General features: G+C 40.1%; 1 protein-coding gene across 2 annotated transcripts in view; it reads right to left on the reverse strand.

Annotated features, from left to right (window-relative positions):
- Positions 1-27,025, reverse strand: part of DOC2B (double C2 domain beta) — a 1,593,495-nt gene that overhangs the window by 1,079,626 nt on the left and 486,844 nt on the right. The gene's annotated exons all lie outside the window — the stretch shown is intronic.

Genomic DNA, 27,025 nt, shown 5'->3' on the forward strand with positions numbered 1-27,025 from the left:
GCGCTGGTGCACTATGTCCCGGAACACAGCGAAATACTTCCGAGACATAGTGCGCCGGCGCATGCGCACTAATGCTTTTCGGCTTTGCCCGCAGTTGGGCAAAGCATACTGTGGAGTGCGCAAGACAAGATTGCCTTGCGCAGGCGTGTACTACGGAGGACAGAGAATGAACTTCAATCCAATATTGCGGCCAGCATGCAGCCAGCGGGTAAGGAAGGGGTGAATCAAACACCCGAAAACTCCGCCCATATGACCGAAAACCGGTCCTGCCAAATTCAGGTGACAGGTTCCCTTTAAGTGCCTAGTTTGAAGCTGATTTTATCAGGAGGCTTTTTGCTGAGGTTTTGGAGCAGAGCAAAAGCTCCTAATTTTTGAGGATTTTTGTGATTTAGAGGAAGAATTGGACAGTCTGTGCTCAGTTTCCCCTAAGTTTCTTGTGCACATAACCAGGAGCCGGTTCAATAAAGTGACATGCAATTTCTTATTTTCTTCCAGGGTTTTTGAAAACCTGGAGTGAAAAAAAAGGTTAGAAAACACTGAACATACGACCAGCAAAGTGGTTTTACAATAGAAATTAATATTAGGTATTAGAACTTGTAATACCCTATATACTGTATATATTTTTTAACTTTTTGAAACTTATAGTCTAACTTAAGAAATAAATCAAGCTCTACACATTTTGGTAGAACCTCATTCTTAGGCCTAGTTCACATGTTCAGTATTTTACCTCAGTATTTGGAAGCCAGAACCAGGAGTGGGTGATAAATACAGAAGTGGTGCATATGTTTCTATTATACTTTTCCTCTGATTGTTCCACTCCTGGTTTTGGCTTATAAATACTGAGGTAAAATACTGACCAAATACTGAACGTGTGACCCAGGTCTTATACTATTGGTATACATTTGCTATTCCCACCTTACCTTGACCAGGGAGACCCAGATAAAGAGGAAGACAGAAGACAGCAAATATGGCCGTGCGCTTTTCTTTTTTGCATAGCTCAGAAGGTGAGCAGAGACACATACATCTCATCTCCTCTCTCTCTCTTTTAACACCCTATCTCTTTCCTTATTTGCACCTAATAGAAATGTACTTGAGTCTTTCAAGAGTTTTTTAAGTAAATCTTTTCCTGGTGTTTTTTTGGAGAGGACCCAGTCCAAAGAACTCCACAAAAATTCTTCAAGTGGACATAAGAGGCCTTACGCTGGTTCTCGGCAGCATAAGTCCACTTTACACAGGGCAATGCACTGCTGAGATCAATAATTTTTTTTGCTGAACAAAAGATCATGTTACCCGATGAACAAGAATTTTGCCCTGAAGCATCTTTATTGGCATTTTTTGTTATTTCCAGAGCACTTTTCAACAGCAATGTGTTCTTTTAACTGTTTACTGTCTTTGGAAACCTGAAGGGTTTTAAAAGACACCATGTGAACAGCAAGTTGTTTTTACATAGAAGTGTTCATTCTCTTGACCGTTTACTGATCATTTTTTCAGGTGCCCTTGGAGTGGATCCTCTTGAAAAAGATCATACAAAAAACCCTTACATACCTTAAAATAAACTTTTTTAAATTGTACTTTTTTATGTTTCTTTTGGAAAAAGTTTGTGTATGAACAAAGTCAAATACAACATTTGGTATTGCTGTGATAATGTAAGATATTAAAACTCTGTGTGCCTTGTGAAATGGACTATGGCCACATAAACCTTTAACGGGTTACAGATTTTTAATTTTATTGGCTCAGTAGAGCTTCAAATTTATATGGAGCAGTAGGTATTCTCAGAAATAATATTTGCAACTCTTATACTTGTATGGAGCCATAGATACTCCAAACATGGTTGCTTATAAGAGTTTTCATCTACATATAGCATGGCACAGACCCACTATGTCCTGGTTCCTGGCAGTCAAAATAAGTCTCCTCTTGCTCTGCTTTGGGCTCTATAAATCCATTATGGGTTGTTTTAGTACTGGCCTAGTTGCTTGCTTACCACCCAAGTTGCCACACACTAGGATAGCAGACATGGTTCAGTGAATAAAATCACTATGCTAAGAATTTGACGAGGACTCAGAACCTATCTGCCATGATCCGTTCCAGTTTTTTATCCTGTCTGCCCTTTTTGCAGGCAGATCATGTCAAGGGTTAACTTTGTTCTGCCTCATTCTGGGTTCAAGTTTGCTATTTAGCTCCTATGCATCCTGCTGTCGGTGTCAGCTATAGTTCTGTCTTCGGCTTGTGAACCTGACTCTGGTAGCTCTTGATTTGTCCTGCTGTTATTGCCCAATGTCTTTTGACTCCCTCGGTCTGCTCTTTTTCCCAGCATTTCCCTGTTTGTCGGTTTGATACTCTGGTTTCTGACTTGGCTTGTATTCTGACTCGCTTCTGCCTTCTGACTTTGTCTTATCTACTTCTGACCATTGCTGAAACTCCTGGCTTGTTCCTGACCACGTGTACTGTTGTGAATTCCGCTCTTGGGCTCCCTCCGGTGGTTGTAAGTGGCACTTTTGTGAGTTCTGCTCTTGGGCTCCCTCCGGTGGTTTTAAGTGGTATGGCTGCTCCTTGGATTTAGCAGTCTGCAGCTGCTTCCACTGATTGTCTTTCTGCTCGGCTATTTATGCCTGGCTCTTTCCTTCAGCCAGTGCCACTTGTCAATGGTTCCTGGTTGGATTCACATCTCTCTTGGATTTCCCTGATATCCTGTCCAGTTCAGCAAAGATAAGTCCTTGCTTTGCTCTTTTCTGTCCACTTGTTGTGGACTTATTCGTTCTGTGCATTCTATGTTTTGTCCAGCTTGTCAGTATGGATTAATTCAGCTAAGCTGGAAGCTCTGGGAAGCAGATTTACCCTCCACACCTTTAGTCAGGTGTGGAGATTTTTGTAAACTGTGTGGATTTTTGTAGTTTTTAATACTGACCGCACAGTATTCTATCCTGTCCAATCTATCTAGCTAGACTGGCCTCCTGTGCTTCATCCTGGTTTCATTCTGTGTATGTCTTTTCCCTCTCCACTCACAGTCATTTCTTGTGGGGGGCTATCTATCCTTTGGGGATTTTCTCTGAGGCAAGATAGTTTTCCTGTTTCTATCTTTAGGGGTAGTTAGTTCTTAGGCTGTGACAAGGTGCCTAGGGAGTGACAGGAGCATCCCACGGCTACTTCTAGTGTTGTGTTGAGCTTAGGGACTGCGGTCAGTACAGGTACCACCTCCTTCAAAGCTCGTCCCATGTTGCTCCTAAACCACCAGATCATAACAGTGTACTGCTGATATCTTTGGTACTTCTCCCTCTGATTGTTTTTTGACTCGGCTTGTCTGACCACTCTCTCGCACTTCGTAGTGCCTGTGCTGCTGCTCTGTGGTGCTTCTCTGTGTACGCAGTCTTACTTCCCTCTCAAGCTCCCTCTGGATGAGGTTGCGCTATACTGCACTGCAACAGCATGACACTACCACTTGCATCATTCTATTCCAGTCTTTCCTCTTCCTGAAAGAACAGCAATCTCTCTGATCCCATTTTTTTGTGACTCCTCTCTGTGATACTACACTAATAAAACTTTAAGCCTACACTTGACAGTCAGTCCCACTTGCAACAAGCACCGCCTGCTCGCTTGTCATTAAGCACGTGTTTTCATGCTATGGCAGTTTCACGTTTATGCCACCGAACATTAGCTAACCTTTTTTGAACAGAGTGAGAATCCTTTTTGCATTGGATGACTAATATGATACATATTTTAGAAAATTGGTGTTTACACAATTTCTTAATCCACTATAACAATTAAATAATACTAATGTAATGCCAGCTTTAGTGCACTAGTACTAGCTACGAGTATATGTCCAGCTTCATTTAAAGACTTACAATAGATGCTTGTGGTAAACAGACTTTCTTACTCATTTTCCCCGCTGATGTTTGCTAAAAAACTACAGATTAAAAGATTCTATCTTATGTCACAGTTATGAGATTTATTTCATGCTTTAACAGCATTATGTACTGGAAATGCCATGAAAAACAGTACAAACGTAACCATAGTGAGTTTTCACTGCATCCAATCCATATTGTAGCTTTCTTTTAAAAATGAAAAAAGGTAATTTATTGTAAAAATGGACATTATGGAGAGCAAATATATATGTATGAGTATTTCTCAGCAGCACCTTTTCCATTATTTCATAATACACATCAATAAGTTCTTAAAAAGTACCAAAAACCTATGAATTAGAAGAGGAACACAGAGGAACAGGATTTAGAACATAACTTGATTTCATTTCTATCTCGGGTGAAGCGCAGAACCAAGAAATGGACTGATAGGAAAGTATCCAGCTATGACTAAGTCACTTTGAAATCCACAAATAAAAGTTCTGATATGTAACATTTTTTATGTTTGGTTCATTTTTTACTTCATTTGTAAATGAAGATGCTGTTGATTTTTTTTACATTACTGCCAGAGGGGGATATATTGGATGAGTTTCATACTGACAGAGCATTCCTAGCAGTACTCAGAGCGATGCCGATGGAAAATGACTTCTGCAACCTGCAAGAAACTGCCCGTAGGTCAAGTTCAAGAGCCACCAACAACATTATCATTACTGTGACTAAACAGAAATGATTGGAAAGTTTACTTCCCTGTCAATCGTTTGTAGGCAGCTTAAGGTAAATTTGTTCAGGCTCTAGGCTCCAAGAAAAATGTAAAGGTCAGTATGTTCAATAAATAACCCAGAATTATAATGTAAGGTTATTGCCCAAATGGCTTCCACGGTGACATCAACTGACCTGTCAAAGGATCTGTTGTGTATGTGTGTAAGGAAATACGGATTTCTACCGCTAAAACCAGATCCATAGCATTTTCCTAAAGTTTAGATTGAGAATTCAAAACAAATTATTAGTTATAATTTTTATCCAGGTAAGTAAATAGAAGAAAAGTGTTCAGAGAAAATCCTGTGAACATTACCATCTTGGAAACACACTTGGAATTACACTGCTGTAGATAAATAAAGCTGCAGCTTAGAATTGTTCTTTCATTCCCTATGAATCATAATAATTAAAGAAAAAACTTGCAAGACTTTCCTAATGCCAGCGGCTGTGATAAAACACTAAACTCTAAAAATACGACAAATCTGTTACTTGTCGGAACATACTAGCTTTACAATCATGTTTCTGAAGTGTAAAGTTTTATTTTTAGATGAAAACTACAAATGGAAATGGTATTTAAAATTAATTACCAGTCACAAAGATAGGATAGCAGAGAACAGTGTTTCGCCAAGATAGACTGACTGGGGTTATATATTGTTTATACAGTGGGGAAAAAAGTATTTAGTCAGCCACCAATTGTGCAAGTTCTCCCACATAAAAAGTTGAGAGAGGCCTGTAATTGACATCATAGGTAGACCACAACTGTGAGAGTCAACATGAGAAAACAAATGCAGAAAATCACCTTGTCTGATTTGACAAGATTTATTTTTCAAATTATTGAGGAAAATAAGTATTTGGTCATTAACAAAAGTTCATCTCAATATTTTGTTATATATCCTTTTTTGGCAATGTCAGAGGTCAAACGTTTTCTGTAAGTCTTCACAAGGTTGGCACACACTGTTGGTGGTATGTTGGCCCATTCCTCCATGCAGATCTCCTCTAGAGCAGTGATGTTTTTGGCCTGTCTCTGGGCAACACGGACTTTCAACTCCCTCCAAAGGTTTTCTATGGGGTTGAAATCTGGAGACTGGCCAGGACTCTCCAGGACCTTCATATGCTTCTTACGAAACCACTCCTTCATTGTCCTGGTGGTGTGCTTGGGATCATTATCAGGCAGAAAGACCCATCCACGTTTCATCTTCAATGCCCTTGCTGATGGAAGGAGGTTTGCAGTAAAAATCTCATGATACATGGCCCCATTCATTCTTTCATGTACACGGATCAGTCGCCCTGGTCCCTTTGCAGAAAAACAGCCCCAAAGCATGATGTTGCCACCCCCATGCTTCACAGTACGTATGGTGTTCTTTGGATGCAACTCAGCATTCTGTCTCCTCCAAACACGATGACTTTTCTTTCTACCAAACAATTCTACTTTGGTTTCATCAGACCATATGACATTCTCCCAATACTCTTCTGGATAATCCAAATGCTCTCTAGCAAATTTCAGATGGGCCTGGACATGTACTGGCTTAAGTAGGGGGACATGTCTGGCATTGCAGGATCTGAGTCCCTGGCAGCATAGTGTGTTACTGATGGTAGTCTTTGTTACCATGGTCCCAGCTCTATGCAGATAATTCACTAGGTCTCCCTGTGTGGTTCTGGGATTTTTGCTCATCATTCTTGTGATCATTTTGACCCCACGGGGTGAGATTTTGCCTGCAGCCCCAGGCTATAGAGGGAGATTATCATTGGTCTTGAATGTCTTTCATTTTCTTGTTATTGATCCCACAGTTGATTTCAACACACCAAGGTGCTTGCCTATTGCAGATTCAGTCTTCCCAGCCTGGTGCAGGGCTACAATTTTATTTCTGGTGTCCTTCAGCAGCTCTTTGGTTTTTAACCATAGTGGAGTTTGGAGTGTGACTGTTTGAGGTTGTGGACAGGTGTCTTTTATACTGATAACAAGTTCATACAGGTGCCACTACTACAGGTAATGAGTGGAGGACAGAGGAACCTCTTAAAGAAAAAGTTACAGGTCTGTGAGAGCCAGAAATCTTGCATGTTTTTAAGTGACCAAATACTTATTTTCCATCATAATTTACAAAATAAATCTTGCCAAATCAGACAAGGTGATTTTCTGGATTTGTTTTCTCAATTTGACTCTCATAGTTGTGGTCTACCTATGATGTCAATTACAGGGCTCTCTCTTCTTTTTAAGTGGTTAAAATTGCACAATTGGTGGCTGACTAAACACTTTTTCCCCACTGCATCTGTGCAAAGGCAAATGGGTTTTTATGTTTGCTATTAATATTGAATTGTAATAAGTATTTAATAAAAAGCTATGTAACTTTTATAATATGCTTTGTTTCAATTCCTCACAGTCTCTGAAGGCAAAAAGATAAATTTATGTTAAAGGGTTATTCCCACAATTACATTATATTCACAAAGTACCATAAATTAATACTTATTGTTAATATACAGCCATAAAGCCCATATATAAACTATAGTGAATAAGTATTGATTTTATTTAAATGTCCATCATACTCACCTGCTCCCGACGCTTCTCTGTATGTCCCTGCTTCTCCGGTGCCCACAGCTCTTCCTGAGTTCAGAAGTCATGTGGTAACGCTCATTAAAGTAATGAATATGGATGCAACTCCACTCCCATGGGGGTGAAACCGCATATTCATTACTTTAATGAGCGGTACCAGTGACCGCTGAACACAGGAACAAGCTGCCGGCGCCATTGCAATGGAGAAGCAGGGACCGCTCCGGGAGGGTGAGTATAACAGGGGAGGTGAGCCATGCGATATTTACCTATCCCCGTTTCACTGCCACGTGCCGCTCTGTCTTCCGCGTCCTCTGGCTATGACGTTCACATCATCGCACCCACTGACTTGAACAGAGGATGCGATGACATGTTTAGTGTGCGCTCCGCCCTCTGCCCGAACAGTCACTGCAGGGAGATGGAAGACAGAGGGGTGTGCAGCAGTGGAACGAGGACAGGTGAATATTGCAAGTGCCTGTGTTCCCGCCTGCTCAGGACAAGAAGTGAGTATGTCTTTTTTTTTTTTTATCGCAGCAGCATATGGGGCAAATGTTTCTATGGATCATCTTATGGGGCCATGATCAACCTTTATGCAGCATTATATGGGGCAAATGTTTCTATGGAGCATCTTATGGGGCCATATTCAACCTTTATGCAGCATTATATTGGACACATTTTCTACGGAGCATCTTATGGGGTCATAATCAACCTTCGTGCAGCATTATATGGGGCACATTTTCTATGGAGCATCTTATGGGACCATAATCAACCTTTGTGAAGCATTGTATGGGGCATATTTTTGTACGAAGCATCTTATGGGGCCCATCATAAACTTTATGGAGCATTATATGGGGCATATTTTATTATGGAGCATCTTATGGGGCCCATCTTGAACTTTATGGAGCATTATATGGGGCTCCTGATTAAATATGGATATTTAAAAACACAACCTACTGATGTCTCAATTAATTTGACTTCTATTGGAATCTATTTTTATTTTTGAAATGTATCAGTAGCTGCTGCATTTTCCACCCTAGGCCTATACTCGAGTCATTAGGTTTTCCCAAGTTTTTTGGCAAAATTAGAGGTCTCGGCTTATACTCGGGTCGGGTTATATTCGAATATACTCGAGTATATACTGTAGTTCTAATAATTTATATTTACATTGTTTTGTATCCAATTGTTGTCACCTGATGTAATTAAATAAAATCAATACTTATTTATTATATTTTGTATATGTACTGTCAGGCTGCTGCAGTGCAGTACAGCGTAACCTCCACCAGGGGGAGCTTGAGAGGAAAGTGAGACTGCACACACAGGACAGCAGAATAGACGCCACCAAGTGGCGAGAGAGTGGTCAGACAAGCCGAGTCAAAAGCACGAGATAGCACGACAGTATAATAGGATTAGAAAGATGGATAGGCAGAACGTAGCCAGAGAACAGTAAACCAGAATGGGCAACATACGGCACAATAGGGACAAACAGCAACGAAGTAAATAAGCAAGCCAGGAGATCAGAACTGGAGAATCAAGCAGACAAACAGACAGAGAAATACTGGGAAAAGGGCAGACAGAGGGAGTTAACAGACACAGGACAAGTCAGGGTTCACAGCAGGGCAAATCAAGAGCTACCAGCAGGGTCAAGTTAACACGCCGAAGGCAGAACTATAGCTGACACTGCCAGCAAGATTCATGGGAGCTAAATATCAAACCTGAACCCAGAATGAGGCAGAGCAAAGTTAACCCTTGACATGATCCGTCCAGAAAAAAGGGCAGACACTAATAAACCCTGGAACGGATCATGACATGGACTTTATCGTTGGGTTTTTTCCCTTCCCCTCTTTTCAGTGTGTTTTCTGACTGCCCATATGATATACTTACAGTGGGGAAAAAAAGTATTTAGTGAGCCAGCAATTGTGCAAGTTCACCCACTTTAAAACATGAGAGAGGCCTGTAATTGACATCATAGGTAGACCACAACTATGAGAGTCAAAATTGAGAAAACAAATCCGGAAAATCACCTTGTCTGATTTGGCAAGATATTTTTTTGCAAATTATGGTGGAAAATAAGCATTCGGTCACCTAAAACGTTCAAGATTTCAGACCTGTAGCTTCTTCTTTAAGAGGCTCCTCTGTCCACCACTCATTACCTATAGTAGTGGCACCTGTTTGAACTTGTCATCAGTATAAAAGACACTTGTCCAAAACCTCAAACAGTCAAACTCCACTATGGTGAAGACCAAAGAGCTGTGAAAGGACCCCAGAAACAAAATTGTAGCCTTGCACCAGGCAAGAAGACTGAATATGCAATAGGCATGCAGCTTGGTGTGATGAAATCAACCGTGGGAGCAATAACAAGAAAATGGAAGACCATTGATAATCTCCCTTGATCTGGGGCTCAAAGCAAGATCTCACCCCGTGGGGTCAAAATGATCGCAAGAAAGGTGAGTAAAAATTCCAGAACCAAATGAGGGGACCTAGTGAATGACCTGCATAGAGCTGGGTCCACCGTAACTTGTGGTACCCCACTTTAAACACTTTTCCAATTGGATGTGCAACAATTTATTACCACTCTTCGAGTACAATCACTGAGCCAGTTATGAATCCACCTAGCCGTAGCCTTGTCAATCCCATACTTGGTGATTTTTTCAATAAGGATAGCATTGAGATACTTTATCAAATGCTTTGCTGAAGTTGAGATATACAGGTGCAACTCACAAAATTAGAATATCATCAAAAAGTTAATTTATTTCAGTTATTCAATACAAAAAGTGAAACTCATATATTATATAGAGTAATTACAGAGTGATGTATTTCAAGTGTTTATTTCTGTTAATGTTGATTATTATGGCAGAGCGGGACCACTGCCATGTACATTATTTAGGCAAACTGAAGACCGCGCTCACGAGGTAGATATAAGGTTTTTTATTGAAGCCTACGCGTTTCAAGAGCTTTCTTACTCTCTTCTTCAGGGCAACTGAAGAAGAGAGTAAGAAAGCTCTTGAAACGCGTAGGCTTCAATAAAAAACCTTATATCTACCTCGTGAGCGCGGTCTTCAGTTTGCCTAAGACTACTACCCTCAATATCCTTTTGGATTTTTTTGGAGACCTGCTGCTACGGTTTTACTTTTATGGGAGTTGTGACCTTGGTTCACAACTGCAATAGGTGAGCACATTTCCTGCAAAAGAATTTTATTCTTTCATATATAGTGAGACACATTGGGGGCGCCTTGTTTTTTTGTCTTTTATGTACATTATTTAAAAATTTTGGATTTTATGCTAGGTTCACTTGACTGCTATTATGATTCTCCAGGTCATTCTGAGTTTATAGACACCAAACATGTCTAGGTTCTCTTTTATTTAAGTGGTAAAAAAAATCCAAAGTTTGCTGAAAAAAAAAATGCACAATTTTCCGTTACCCGTAGCATCTCCATTTTTCGTGATCTGGGGTCGAGTGAGGGCTTATTTTTTTGTGTGGCACTTACAGCAATCTGCCATCAACAGCTGCCAAAGCCCACCTCAAGGTGGGGGATACTGCCAGCTGAGGTACTGTTTCGTCAGCTGGCAGAAAGGGGTTAAATATGACCTGGGACAGGTCGAAACGTCACTATTGAACATAGTCGCTCTAGAATTTTTTTTCCTGCGCTTTGCTTGTTGTTTTTTGTCCTCACCAAGTGAAATAAATATAATTTTCTTGAATCACCCAAAACGACAGAGTGTGCAGTGAATTTTGACATTCATGGACTAAGGGTCTTCGGGCCCATTACACCGGCACCTCACTTTAGGACAGAGTGCAGGCCAATACTTCTTCCTCAAAAACACATTGCATATGGATGTCATACAGATGTCACATGGCTGCTAGGTGAGAAAAATCTCATTGTACTCGAATGACACTCGTCCTACTTTTCTGGATCAACATCAGAGAGAATTTTTATACAATCGTGTGACTGTAGCCTAACAATATACCTACCAATGGTGAAGAGTGGTGGAGCAGTGATGAGCGGTCTTCTAATAAATTAGAGCAATTTCTCCAGTACCCGCGCATATGTTAACATTTTCTGTTATCTCTCCTCAGTAAGCAGAGAGATTCCACAATAACTTGTTAGATCTCGGGGACATTATTCCACTATATTGGAAGACTGCTCAGTACTGCTCCACCGTCCTTCACCAGCAGTATGCATATTATTTCAGTTTGCCCTGCCGCTCTGTAGTTTCACTGGCTATCACTATCGCACTGGTTTTTGCTCTAATTAGAGCGTTTTCACTCCAACCAGAGTTTAAACCAATGTGACAATGATAGATAGTGAAGCTGATGAGTGACAAGGAAAAATATTTTAATAAAGTGTGCTTCCGGTCATTCTGCCTGCCCTTGTGCAATAGAAGCATATATGGTGCAGAGGGATAAATGAGAAGCCATTCACAAGATGACAGCACTCTTTCACTGAAAAATAAGTACATAAGACAATGGTTATTAGATAGATACTGATTGCTTTGAAAGTTAGCCCCTTCCTCCCGAAACTTATTTTCACCTGCCTGAACAGGCCAATTTTTTATATTCTGACCACTATCACTTTATGAGGTCATAACTCTGGAACGCTTCAATGGATTCCACGGGTTCTGAGACTTTTTTTGTGACATATTGTACTTCATGATAGTAGTAAAATTAATTTGATACGACTTGCATTTTTTTGTGAAAAAATCGGAAATTTGACGACAATTTTGAAAATGTTACAATTTTTAAACTTTTAGTTGTTATGCCCCTAAATCACAGAGATATGTCACGCAAAATAGTTAACTAATAACATTTCCCACATGTCTATTTTACATCAGAACAATTTTTGAAACATTATTTTTTTTTATTATTCGGAACTTATAAGGGTTAAAAGTTGACCAGCGATTTCTCATTTTTACAGCAAAATTTACAAAAACATTTTTTTTAGGGACCACCTCACATTTGAAGTGATTTTGAGGGGTCTATATGACAGAAAATACCCAAAAGTGACGCCATTCTAAAATCTGCACCCCTTAAAGTACTCAAAACCACATTCAAGAAGTTTATTACCCCTTCAAGTGCATCACAGGAATTTATGGAATGTGTAAGGAAAAAATAAACATGTAACATTTTTTCACAAAAATATTCTTTTAGACCCAATTTTTTTTTATTTTCATAAGGTTTACTGGAGAAATCGTTTCAGAAAATTTGTTGGAAAAACCACTGTCTGCGTGCACGACAGGGCTTGGAAGGGAAGATGCGCCATTTTACTTCTTGAATGTAAAATTTGTGGAATAATTAGCGGATGCCATGTCATGCTTGGAGAGCCCCTGACGTGCCTAAACAGTGGAAACCTCCCACAAGTGACACCATTTTGGAAACTAGTCCCTCAGGGAACTTATCTAGATGTGTATTGAGTACCTTGAACCCCCAGGTGCTTCACAGAAGATTAAACGTTGAGCCGTGTTTAGCCCCAAACTTAGCATTTTCAGAAGGGTAACTTAAGAAATTGCAGTAATTTCTCTTGAACATGCCAATATCTCATATGTGCACCCAGGCAAATGCCAGGGCCTTGAGCAGGAGGAAGGGCCCACTTACTGTAAGGGACACCAGTGCACTATGGGGCCTGGTGCCTATACCAGTGCCGATGCCCACGTATAGACCCCCCTGACTGCTCAGGGCACCAGTACTTGCGATACTAACCTCTCAACAATCCTCCACTGTGGCGTCTTCCGCGTCTCCTGACCGTGACATTTCAGGTCAGAGGGCGCAATGATGTCATGTCTGTGCGCCCTCTACTGAACAGTCACAGATGCCAACGCTGAGGAGTCCAGAGCAGAGCATCGACCAGCGAGGAGAGGTGAGTACTTAATTTATTTTTTTATTATGTTTGGATCAATATATGGGAACATCATATACTGGAGCATCGTATATGGGGCCCATTATACCTGGAGCATTATTTGGATCTATCATACACTGGAGCTTCATACAGTATATGGGGCCCATCATACACTGGAGCATCATATATGTGGCCCATTAAACACGGAAACATCATATATGGGGCCCATTATATATGGAGCATTATATGGGCCCATCATACACTGGGGCATCGTATATGGGGCACATTATATTTGGAGCATTATATGGGCCCATCATACACTGGAGCATCACATATGGGGTCCATTTTATATAGAGCATTAAATGGGGCCCATCATACACTGAAGCATCATATATGGGGCTCCTCATACACTGGAGCATCATATATTGGGCCCATCATACACTGTAATATCATGTATGTGGAGCATCATATATGGGGCCCATTATATATGGACATTATATGGGACCCATCATACACTGGAGGATCATATATGGGGCCCATTATATATGGAGAATTATATGGGGCCCATCATACACTGCAGCATCCTAAATGGGGAGCATCATATGGGGCCCATTATATATGGAACATCATATGGGGACCATTATATATGGAGCATTATATGGGACTCATTATTCTGTGTGAGGCACTATGTGGTGCCCATAATACTGCATGGAGGACTATACTGTCCCGTTTATGAGCTATTGATATCACTCATGCAATGTAAGAAGTAGGAGAAATCTTTGGCATTGTACTATACCTATATTTCTCTGCTGTATCTGTGCATCATAAATCGTGATATGTGTTGAATGGGCCCACTGAAAGTCTTTCGCCTGGGCCCACAAAAACCTAGAGCCGGCCCTGTGTGGGGTAAACCACTGTTTGGGTTCTCGACAGTGCTCAAAAGGGAAGGAGCGACATCTGACTTTTTGTATGTAAAATTTGCTGGAATAATTATCAGACGCCATGTCGCATTTGGTGATCCCCTGATGTGCCTAAACAGTGGAAACCCACCACAAGTGACACCATTTTTGAAAATAGGCCCCACAGGCAACTTATCTAGATGTGTATTGAGCACTTTGAAACCCCAGGTGCTTCACAGAAGTTTATAATATTGAGCCATGAAAATAAAAAAATCACATCTTTCCCACAAAAATGATTTCTAGCTCCAAACTTTGCATTTTTATAAGGGTAACTGGAGAACTTGCACCAAACAATTTGTTGTACAATTTCTCCTGAATATGCTGATACCCTATATATGGGGGAAAACTACTGTTTGGGTGCACGACAGGATTCGGAAGAGAATGAGCGCCATTTGACTTTTTGAATGTAAAATTGGCTGAAATAATTAGAGGACACCATGTCGCATTTGGAGAGCCAATGATGTGCATAAACACAAGTGACACTATTTTGGAAACTAGACCCTTCTGGGAACTTATCTACATATATTGTATGTGTGGTAAGCACTTTGAACTCCCCCAAGTGCTTCACAGATGTTTACAAAATAAAAAAAATCCCATTTTTCCTACAAAAATGTTTTTAGCCCAAAATTTTGTATTTTATCAAGGATAATAGGAGAAAATAGACCTCAAAATTTGTTGTGAAATTTCTCCTGAGTTCCCAGATACCCCATATGTAGTTGAAAACTTCTTTTGAGCTCAGAAGGTAAGTAATGCCATATTGCAGTGCAGATTTTGCTGCACTGGTTTGCGGATGCCATGTCAAATTGGCAGAGCCCCTGAGGTGCCAGGACAGCATTACCCACCATAAGTGACACCATTTTACAAACAAAACCTCTCAATGAATTAATATAGGGGTGAAGTGATCATCTTGACACCATATATGTGTCACAAAATTTTATACCATTGGACAGTGAAGAAAAAATAATTTATATTTTTTACATCAAACTTGTGTATTAGCCCCAAATTTTACATTGTCTTACTGGGAAAATGGTACAAAATGGCACCAAAATGTGTCCCACAATTTCTGCTGAATGTGGAAATACCCCATATGTTGCAGTACAGTACTATTTAGCCATACGGAGAGACTCGAGAGGGACTGAGCACTATTTGCCTTCAGGAGCGTAGATTTTCTTAGAATAGTTTGCAGACTCCATATACAGAGCCCCTAAGTGCTATAAAAGCAGAATTCCCCTCAAGTGATGCCATTTTGGAAATTATACCCCTTTGGGAATTTATCTACAGGTGTAGTGATGATTTTGACTCCATGGGTGCTTTCGAGAAACAAGCAGTAGTGGATGTTGCTGATTGCAAACTCCTGTTGTAGTGACCAATATGCTGCAGTGACCAGTGCGTTGCAGTACCCAGTACATTATGCCCAGCCTGTACTTCTGGAGACATGCACCCATAAATTAGGTGGGCTCTTATCACTACAGAAATGCCAAAGTAGTGGGCGCTATATGTGGTTTATACACACTGGGGCTCAGAAGGGAGGGGAGCATTTAGTATTTGAGAGAACAGAATTTGCTGAATTTCCGTTGGAGGGTGAGGAGCCATTTTGCTTTTCCAGAGCCTTTTTACTACCAGTAATGTGAAAGCCCCCTATATTTCCGTTAACAGAAGACAGATCTGAGTGGGGACTTGCTTTTTTTTGTGGATTGAGTTGAAGCTTTTATTGGGAACATTTCACATAACATTTGGATCACATTTATCTGGCGCTCTACGCTGAGCACTTACTTTGGAGTTTTCATCTAAATCTCTGAGTGACGCGATTTAGAGTCTATTCTGATTTTTAGGAGGCAGAATGAGCAAAAAACAGCAATATAGGAAGGCAATATATGTAAGTCGCATGTCGGGAAGTAAGTAGACACATACATATAATAACATTTTTTATTAAAACTAGATTTTTGATGATAGGAACTCTTTAAGTAGCCTAACTAGCCTAACAAGTCTGATACTGGTTGATATCTGTTTTTACATAGCCAGATAGGTTGAAGTCACATGGACATTAAATAATTTGTGTTTTCAATACAGGACTCAAAAGGTTCAATACACATATAAGAGGTCTCAAAGTGTTATACAAGTATTTTCTAGGCAATTAGAGGCTTTTTAATATTGCAATTTGCAGTTAATTTATCAAATAAATCTAATTTTTTGGGAAAAATTCAGTGAATTTAAATTTCAAACTACCTGTCATTGTAGTGGCAGAGTGTAGGGCCAGCAACAGAGGCCTTGGCAGCAGCAGCATGATCTAGCATTGTAAAACACAGTGAGCAGCCAGGAGAGGTGTATATAGTAATTAGCAGGTATTGTGAAAAATATATAACAACCATTTATCCACATATCCAATACATAAACCGAGTAACATGTGAGGATCCATATTATATATTAACAGGAGTAATTTATTAGGAAGTGTACATCTCTTAATAAATTTGGACTGTACTTGCTTCATAAAATGAAATAGGTGGTGTAGATTTTCATTATAATGTCTTACAGATTTCTGACATACATTATTGAAAATCTAAATAAAACAAATTTCAATCAGGACTTGACATGTGAATGAAATTTTATTAGTATAATAAAGTGTAAATTATCAATAAACACACTCAAACACACAGACAAACAGACACAAACACAGATACACACAGACACGCACACACAGACATGCACACAGACACGCAGACACAAACACAGACACAAACACAGACACGCACACACAGACACACACAGACAAACACAGGCACACAAAAACAGACACGCACACAAAGACACACACACAGTTACACACAGACAAGCACACACACAAAGACATACAAACACAGACACGCACACAAAGACATACAAGCATGACATGCACAAACAGACACACCAACACAAACATGCACACACAGACAGACACACACAGACACGAACACATAGACACACACACAGTCACACACAGACACACAAACATAGACACACACAGACACACAAACACAGACATGCACACACAGACAAACACACACATAGACATACAAACACAGACACACACACACAGACACACACACACAGACACACACACGTACACAGACATACAAACACAGGCACGCACACACAGACACACACAGACAAACACAGACACAAACACAGACACGCACACACAGACACACACAGACAAACACAGGCACACAAAAACAGACACGCACACAAAGACACACACACAGTTACACACAGACAAGCACACACACAAAGACATACAAACACAGACACGCACACAAAGACATACAAGCATGACATGCACAAACAGACACACCAACACAAACATGCACACACAGACAGACACACACAGACACGAACACATAGACACACACACAGTCACACACAGACACACAAACATAGACACACACAGACACACAAACACAGACATGCACACACAGACAAACACACACATAGACATACAAACACAGACACACACACACAGGCACGCACACACAGACACACACAGACACACACACAGACACGCACACACACACATACAGACACACAGATACTTATCTATTCACTGTATTTATTCTAGGTTCTTTAGACATGCATATATAACAATATACGACTGATAAAATCCATTCTGGAGGAATTAATTCCACTTAGTCCACGTGGAATATATTAGCAGAACATGTCAGACCAATTAACTATGCTGTGTATAGTAAGTCAGATACAAAACAATCACACATTAATTGACTATGCAATAATATAATGTACATCTCCTAGCTGCAAAACATACTACAGTATGTAATTGCCAGCAATTACTGAATTAATACATTAATTATGTTGTGATTATTTAATGTTTTTTTTTGTCCAAGTGCACTCTTCTGTAAATCTCATTGAAAAAAACTGCGCAGTTGGGGGCAGCGTGGTTTGCAGGGAACAGAAGCAGACGTGTTCTTGCAGAGCTCCTGGGAATCCCCTAAATGAAGCTACTTTTGACATATGTAAAGTGGAATTTATGGACTAAAAGTCTTGGAAAATCATCTGGATCATGCCAGCAACTATTAAAATGAAGAATAAAAAGTGGCTTTCGCAAAGAAAACAGGTTCTGCAGCTATGTCTGCTGTAAGGCCACAAGGCAATATGGCAGCCACACAAGCAGACTGGAGAGGAAAATGCCACTGAGACGCCGTTACCCCTGGAGCAAAGAGAGCTGGAGCTCTGAAGCATTTGGTCCCCACAGGAAAAGCTGCACAGACCTGCATGAAGAGAGCCCCTTCTGATCCGGTGTTGGGAAGGATCTCAGGAGTTCCCCCTGACAGCCGGAACTCAGGATGAATAAAAGGCAGCGGCCGCAGTCATTGTCGGCTGCTGTGAAGGAGAGGTGCCAGGTGATGTCAGCAAAGACACCGTCCGTGAGCGAGGACCAGAGGAACGGGATCCAGTGTGATGTGGAGATATCCTCACTGACTGCCAGTGAAGACAGACGAGTCCAGGCGAGTACTGAGGCGTCGGTGAGGGAAGAGAGCATCTCGCCACTACGGGACCTGCAGGGGGGATTTCCCTCTGCTCCGGTGGAAGGAAGTTTCTTTGGGGCTTCGCAAGATCGCAGAGACTTGAGTGAAAATTTACCTCATCATGAGGCAGGTGCAGTGGGGGAGGGAGAGGATCAGAGCGGTGTGGATGTGCACCTGCTGCTGGAGGTGATGAGTAGAGCACCGCTACAGCTATATGACGCCACATAGCCTCTTCTTATTTTAGGGAGGTGTGCCACCCTTATACCTCCTCATAACACCCCAAAAATCACTAGGGAAATACATGGTGACCCTGACAATAAGGGGCAATCGTGCAGAAGCCTATTTGACAAAGGGACTTTATTAATACATTGGAATGTCTGCGACCTCTTATAAACCAAGGGATTGTGCCACCCCTAAAGCTGCAAATATTATCCCCAAAACTAAAGAAAAGCAATACCAAAGTATGACCGATGACATGGGATTATGCAACAATTTGGCTGACTCTCCTACTTAAAGTACTCAGCTAAATACTAAAACCTTGGATTAAAAATCTATGCCCTCCATAAATGAAAGAGACCCTTTTAAACAAATGTTGGTATATCAAAAATCCATAACAGATGAAACTAGGCTTCTCTGTGTTAAAAGCTTTGAAGAATTAATTTTAAAAATATCTCCTGTACTATGGAACCAGTTAATAGAAATAGCATCGACATAGATCAAACGGATCAGCTGGATTTAAATCATGACACAGATAATTCTTCTAATTCAATGGAAGGGCTAGAGAGTGTCCACTCAGAAGAGTTTACTGAAATGTTGGGTTCCTTTGAATATGGGGGTAGTGATTTTACCAATGATACAGATTCTGACGAAACTTCATCCCAACATTCTTCATCGGAGAATTCTATTAGTCATGAGATCCATAAGCCCATAGAAAAATCCCTACTTCAGCCAAATAAAATTAATTTGGGTGAAGAGAAATTTGGCGCGGGACTTGGGGGTCGTATCTCTAATATTTCTTTAATAGACAACATACTAGCCTCTGACGACTACCCATCAGAGTGCTTTATGATTAATATCTGTAGATCCCTTTTTACATCGGTAAGTATCTTGGGAAAGGGTACTAACATATTTGAAAACGAATTTAAAATATTCGATCTTCAACAAGCAAATACAGTGAAAGCCTCTCAGTCTTTTATTAAGAAGCTCTTTAAAGATACATTATCTTTCATAGTTAAAGACTCTAACTTAAACTCTTCCAAGGTCTCTGATGTCCCTCTTCAAGATCCAAAAATAATGGATTCTTTATACAAAAATCTACTCATACTCTCGGATTTTCTGGAGAAGATTCAAAAAGACATCATCTCCTTTAGAAACTGCATGGCTAATTATGAAGATTTTAAAAGAAAAAACAACTTAAAAATCAGAGGAAATTCGGAGTCGGTCCAGCCTTCTCAGCTAAAGGACTATATTTCTACAATGATTTTTCACTTACTACCTAAAAATAAAGAAAAAAACCTGATTAAGAAGGTTTTCAGAATTTGCCGGCCGCTCTCTGTCCCTATTAACATTGCTGGAGATGTCATTGTGTCTTTTTATCCTATTGGGGTAAAGAACGATCTACTTATGCTGACAAGAGACTCAAAACTTCTTCCATCTCCGTACAACAATTTATCTTTTTTCAAGGACTTGTCTAGAGATATCCTACAAAAATGGAAATCATTCTCTCAAACCACACGGGAACTCTTACGCTCTGGGATATCTTAACAATGGACTATGATTTCCAATCTGCAAGTGAAATTTGCATCAAAATTGTTCACTCTCTCGTCTCCGGAGGAAGGAATTGACTTTCTGAAAAGAACAGGAATAACATCTTCTACAGCCTCTCCTGGACTCTCTTCATGTAGATTTTGCATCTCATAATCCTTGTAGGATCATTAACACCTGTTTTGATTTTAGGTGTTGAAATATTAAGCTACACTTAAATATGTGTATTTCTGAAATGTATGTTTGCCTGTCTATCCCTTTTTTTCTTCCTTATTCCTTTTTCCATATTTCATCCTTCCCTTTTCCCCCGATTCCCCATGTTTCCCTTTTCCTTCCCCTTCCCACCCTTTAAAAAATTTTGAAAGGTCAATAAAAAATTATTGGAAAAGAAAAACTGCGCAGTTGCTTCTATATTATTCTGCTTTTGCAAACAATATCAAATATATTCCACAGCATTACTATACCATAGTGTATTGCAAACTTGCTGTCCCACATATTGATTACTTTTTCAGTGCTACAGAATGTGAAATAATGTAGGAATAAAAATGGATACAAGACAAGTGTTGCTTCTTCTTCACTTCCGGAGACCAGAAGTTCTATCTTGATTTCAAATAATATTAGCACTGAATTATTGTTGGAGTGAAGAAGAGCTGCAACACAAAATGAACACAATCAATAGTCCATTTCATTAGATTAATGGAATATGTCATGTTTCTTTATCATGATAGAACTCCCAGTGATTATTTTGTAACTGATTTTATTGCCCAAAACATAGTTATAGTCTGATATGTTATATTAATATATTTCAAGAGGGCTTCATTGAAATAAAGGGGTTTTCCCAAGAACGAAGCACATTTTAATTAGTAGATCTAGGAATAATAATAAGTTCCACAATTGAATATGTAAAAAAAAATGTTCCTGTGCTGAGATAATCTTATAAATGTGCCACTGCTGTGTACTGTGTAATGGCCGTGTCTGACCGTGCAGGAACATGGTCTGATCATATCACATCTCCTGGGCGGGGGAGGAAGAAAGAGTATACAGATAGGACAGTATGGGATCACAGGTGATTCTTTTTCCCTGCCTCTTTTTAAGCAATATTTTACCTCATAGAAAGAATCAGCTGTGATCCTGTGCTGTAATGTCGGTATACTCTTTGCTTCTTCCCCTGCCCAGTAGCTGTGATATGATCAGACCATGTCCCTGCACAGTCAGACAGACATTACACAGTACACAGCAGGGGCACATTTATAAGATTATCTCAGCACAGGAACATTATTTTTAAAAACATCCAATTGTGGAACTTATTATTATTCAAAGATATATTGATGAACATTTTGAACATTTAACTTTGTGGGAAAACCTTTTTAATTCTGCTGCATTGGATTTTTTGATCAATTGCGTATTTTATATACTGTATATGATAAAGATGATTATCAAAAGTGTTTAAACTCTTGAAATTAGCAAAGTATGTGATAATTGATCCAACAAAACAGATTTCACTGGATAAGCTTCTTTTGTTTTCACATCTGCCCATAGTCTCTGAGGTGCTCATTGCAGATATTCTGAGATGTTCTATCATGTCATGATTACTTGAGCTAATGATATGTGTTACTATCACATTTTGTTACTAAGTATCTGAGCAAATAAACAAAAATATCTAACTATATTACAGATGTCTTCTACACGTAAGAACTTTAAGGTACCTTCACACTAAACAATATCGCTAGCGATCCGTGACGTTGCAGCGTCCTGGCTAGCGATATCGTTCAGTTTGACACGCAGCAGCGATCAGAATCCTGCTGTGATGTCGTTGGTCGGGGCTAGAGGGCCAGCACTTTCTTTGGTCGCTGGCTCTCCCGCTGACGTCGCTGAATCGGCGTGTGTGACACCGCTTCAGCGATGTCTTCGCTGGTAACCAGGGTAAACATCGGGTTACTAAGCGCAGGGCCGCGCTTAGTAACCCGATGTTTACCCTGGTTACCATCCTAAAAGTAAAAAAAACAAACGCTTCATAATTACCTTCCGCTGTCTGTCCCCGGCGCTGTGCTTTCCTGCACTCACTGTGAGCACAGCGGCCGGAAAGCAGAGCGGTGACGTCACCGCTCTGCTTTCCGGCCGCTGTGCTCACAGCCAGTACAGAGAAGCACAGCGCCGGGGACAGACAGGGGAAGGTAAGTATGAAGAGTTTTTTTTTTTTTACTTTTAGGATGGTATCCAGGGTAAACATCGGGTTACTAAGCGCGGCCCTGCGCTTAGTAACCCGATGTTTACCCTGGTTACCGGCATCGTTGGTCGCTGGAGAGCTGTCTGTGTGACAGCTCTCCAGCGACCAAACAGCGACGCTGCAGCGATCCGGATCGTTGTCTGGATCGCTGCAGCGTCGTTTAGTGTGAAGGTACCTTTAAGGAAAATCCATTAATTTTATCCGGCAGAAAGCTGTATTTCACTGCCATGCATAATTAGCTGTTCTACCCCATGGCAAGGAAAGTAGCAGGCAGAAGAATTATTAGTTGTTCTGTTTATCACATGAATATTTGTAATAATGAACACATTAACAAGTGTACAGAATAGATTTTATGTACTCACAGTCGCAGCTGAAATCAATAAATCATTTTCTGATTCACAAATCATTATCTATTATTTAAAAGCAATCAAATTCACCAGTAATATCAGGCCACTTGCACAAAAGGGTCAATTTTCAATTTTTTCCATAGCTTGAAAATCTCATGAAAAAAAATATAATCACATTAAAGGTAGTTGGTATTTCCCTATTTTATTCTCTAAATATGAATATCTATACTTTAAATTGGTTATCTTAACATTAACATTAGCAGAATATTACTGTGATATTCCACCAATTTCAGTTCCATCAAGGGCCTGATGACTATAAGGCTATGTGCACACGTTCAGGTTTTTTCATGTTTTTTTCACGTTTTTTCGCACTAAAAACGCTGTAAAAACTAATTAAAAACGCATACATTATGCATTCTATCATTTAGAATGCATTCTGCATGTTTTGTGCACATGGATGCGTTTTTTCCGTGAAAAAAACGCATCGCGGTAAAAAAATGAGCATGTTCAATATTTTTGCGGATTTTCTGCATTTTTCCCGCAATTCTATGCATTTGGGAAAAAAACGCACCAAAAACGCGTCAAAAACGCATCAAAAACACGGTAAAATCTCGGTAAAATCGCGGTAAAAACGCAAGCGGATTTCTGGCAGAAATGTCCGGTTTTTGTCAGGAAAATTTCTGCAAGAAATCCTGACGTGTGCACATACCCTTAGGGTATGTGCACATGTTTTTTATTTGCTGCAGATTCTTCTCCTGTCAATACCAAGCATTGGCTGGAAAATGATGTGTAAAATATGTTCATTTTTTCTTTATTTTTCTGTGCACTTTTGATGTGTTTTTACTTTTACAATTGAAAAAATTAGCATGATACAGATTTGAAAAAAAAAAAAAAACACTGAAGATTCAAATCTGTAAGGAAAAAATAAGCAGCATGAGATTTCAGAAATCATTTTGCTGATACTGCAAAATGCTGTTATTTTCTGCACCAGAAAAAAATTAGGCAAAATCGCAACATGTGAACAAAATTTTAACCCTGGTTATTACGAGAAGAAAGTGGTATTTCAGGTAGAAAAAGGCTAGAGCCACGTTGTCTTTTATTTGCTAACATCATAGATGGTTTATAAAGAAGCATTCACATGAAGATTTTTTTTAATAAATCTGTACATGTGTATGTAGTGTAGTTTGTATGTGTTATATACTCACCATCTCCAGGATCCTGTGCCATTTTGCTCGTCTTCTCAGTGATGTCACCATTAGGGTTGAGCGACCTTTACTTTTATAGGATCGGGTCGGGTTTCACGAAACCCGACTTTTTCAAAAGTCGGGTCGAGTGAAATCGGCCGATCCTATAAAAAAGTCGGGGTCGGGGTCGGCCGAAACTCGAAACCCAATGCAGTGCATTGGGTTTCCAATGGTTCCCAGGGTCTGAAGGAGCGGAAACTCTCCTTCAGGCCTTGGGATCCATAATTAAGTGTAAAATAAAGAATTAAAATAAAAAATATCGCCATACTTACCCTCTGACGCGCCCTGGTACTAACCGGAAACCTTCCTTCCTTAGAATCAGCCTTCCAAGACCTTGCGGTGACGTCGCAGCTTGTGATTGGTCGCGCGGCCGCCCATGTGACCGCTCGCGCGACCAATCACAAGCCGCGACGTCACCGAAGGTCCTGGAAGGGCTGATTCTTAGGAAGGAAGGCTGCCGGAAAGAAGCAGGGCGCGTCCGAGGGTGAGTATATTCCTATTAGGTATATACTTACCCTCGGACGTGCCCTGCTTCTTTCCGGCAGCCTTCCTTCCTAAGAATCAGCCCTTCCAGGACCTTCGGTGACGTCGCGGTGACGTCGCGGCTTGTGATTGGTCGCGCGAGCGGTCACATGGGCGGCCGCGCGACCAATCACAAGCCGCGACGTCACCGCAAGGTCTTGGAAGGCTGATTCTAAGGAAGGAAGGTTTCCGGTTAGTACCAGGGCGCGTCAGAGGGTAAGTATGGCGATATTTTTAATTTTAATTCTTTATTTTACACTTAAATCTGAATTCCGATACCAATTCCCGATATCTTAAACATATCGGGAATCGGTATCGGAATTCCGATTCCAGATTCAGAAGATCGCCGACTTCATGGCCGACCCCACACATTTGTCGGGTCGGGTTTCATGAAACCCGACTTTGCCAAAAGTCGGCGACTTCTGAAAATTTTCGACCCGTTTCGCTCAACCCTAGTCACCATACTTCAGATTATCAAGCTCACTCTTTGCTCTATAAGTGACTTTTACATTGTAAGCCTATGGAGCCTTGTTCTGATGCTGCATATACTTACATTGCAAAAGCTAGTTCTGGATCACGCAAAGCGCTGTAGGACGCAAAGAGTCTGCAGAGTAGTGACGTCACTGAGAAGAGGAGCAGATCGACGCTGAATCCCGGAAAGAGAGTCGGTAGGTGAGTATATTAACACATACACACTACATTACATGCACATACACAGATTTAGTTAAAAAAACTTCATAAGATGGCTTCTGTAACTATAAATGTTGCAAGCGCCAAAAATACCTCTGAAGTGCAAGTGGTCATTCATTTTCTGTTCAGGCCTACAGGCTACACAATTAGTATACAAATCCGCAATGCGCTGAAGTTCATCTGTAGTGTGCAGAACATTTGGTATCTTTTTTTTATATCTGTATGATGGACCATCCAAACGGCATCCCATAAAAAGAAAAGTAGAGCCAAGGAATCAAGTGACACAGAGCTTCGCTATCGCTATATGTGAATGACTGGAAAGTTTCACAGAATTTGGTCTTTCGCTGTATAATCGTGGGTGGCATATACAAGTGATATACCAGAAATATCTTTCCTGATTCAACCTCTTTAACTTGTGTGCAGTTTGATAAATCACTCTTTTTCTCCACCGACATGAACAGAAATCACATTATACCCTTTGTATTTTATGTTCTGATTCAGATAAGAAGATATTTAATTTGAGCAATTTTACCTAATTTACCCTAATGTCCAGATACAATTAGGTTTCAGTCCATTATTACTCATTAGTGAGGAGGGTAAGAGAATCAAGGTGAGAAGCAATGAGGAAGAGTTCAGCTTATGACTACAGCAGACACATAAGCTAGAGCCCATTATATTAATGGTTACATCACAAAAGGGACAAAAACAATAGTCCCTTTTGTCATATTTATACTTTGGACCTGAATTAATAAAATGATGTCCCTAACATGAGCAGCATATATAGTGGCATATCTACTTTAAAGGATTTGTTTTTTAAAGATCCCATCTTTTCATGCTCTGTAAGGACATACTGAATTAATCTAGGCAGTTAAAGCCGAGTCAAAGGTGTCATTTGGCTTGGACAGACTTTCAGCAGCCACCTATACTAATGGATGTAATTAATATATAAGAGATATAGTGCATATAAATAGGGATGATATGTGCATTAACTCATAGCTGCACAGTCATGTGTAATTACCTCCACACTTACATTGCTCTTAGATATACTATTATTATGACTGTCTAATAGGTCACTGATATCATTAACAATTGGCCAATCATTGAAATGTCAATATTTGCCATAGCGATGCAGCAATGCAATAATGAATAAGAAGTTCCAATGACTCATAAAATCATTTCAAGTACTATTTATTTTAAATCTAATGACATACAAATCTAGTTAATTTGTCTGGTAAGACAGTACTTTAGAAATACTAGATTCTACAAAATTAAATCACACTAAATATTGAACAACAGATTTTTAAATTTATGAGAGTTTATCGAAGAATATTTAAATTATGTTGCAAAATAATATATAACAGCACATACAGCAGAATAACAAGATGGCAACGTGTAAAAAAATGCATTTATTAAGGGATAGGATTTTGGAATATACCCTCAAAGGTTACAGTTCATGTCAACACAATTTATCTTCTTCGTAGGTGTAGAGGAGATTAAAAAACAGCACCCCTTTCAAAGGGACCTCACTGGAAGAGAACTACATTTTGAATAGAGCTCTTATATCCAGACAGTGAGGGCAGGGGGTCAGTATTGTAAAGCTAGAAGTAATGTGAGAAGATGAAAGATGATAGAAGGGTTTGTAATCTGACAGAGTTCAGCTCAGCTGTGCTGCCCTTGCTTCCATATAAACCTTATCTGAAAGGTGAGTCATTTGTGCTCTATACCCAGCGCTGTCTAATCACGCAGGAGGTTAGACCAGGAGATCACGG

Source organism: Ranitomeya imitator, chromosome 3, assembly GCF_032444005.1.
Source record: "Ranitomeya imitator isolate aRanImi1 chromosome 3, aRanImi1.pri, whole genome shotgun sequence".
Classification (NCBI taxonomy): domain Eukaryota; kingdom Metazoa; phylum Chordata; class Amphibia; order Anura; family Dendrobatidae; genus Ranitomeya; species Ranitomeya imitator.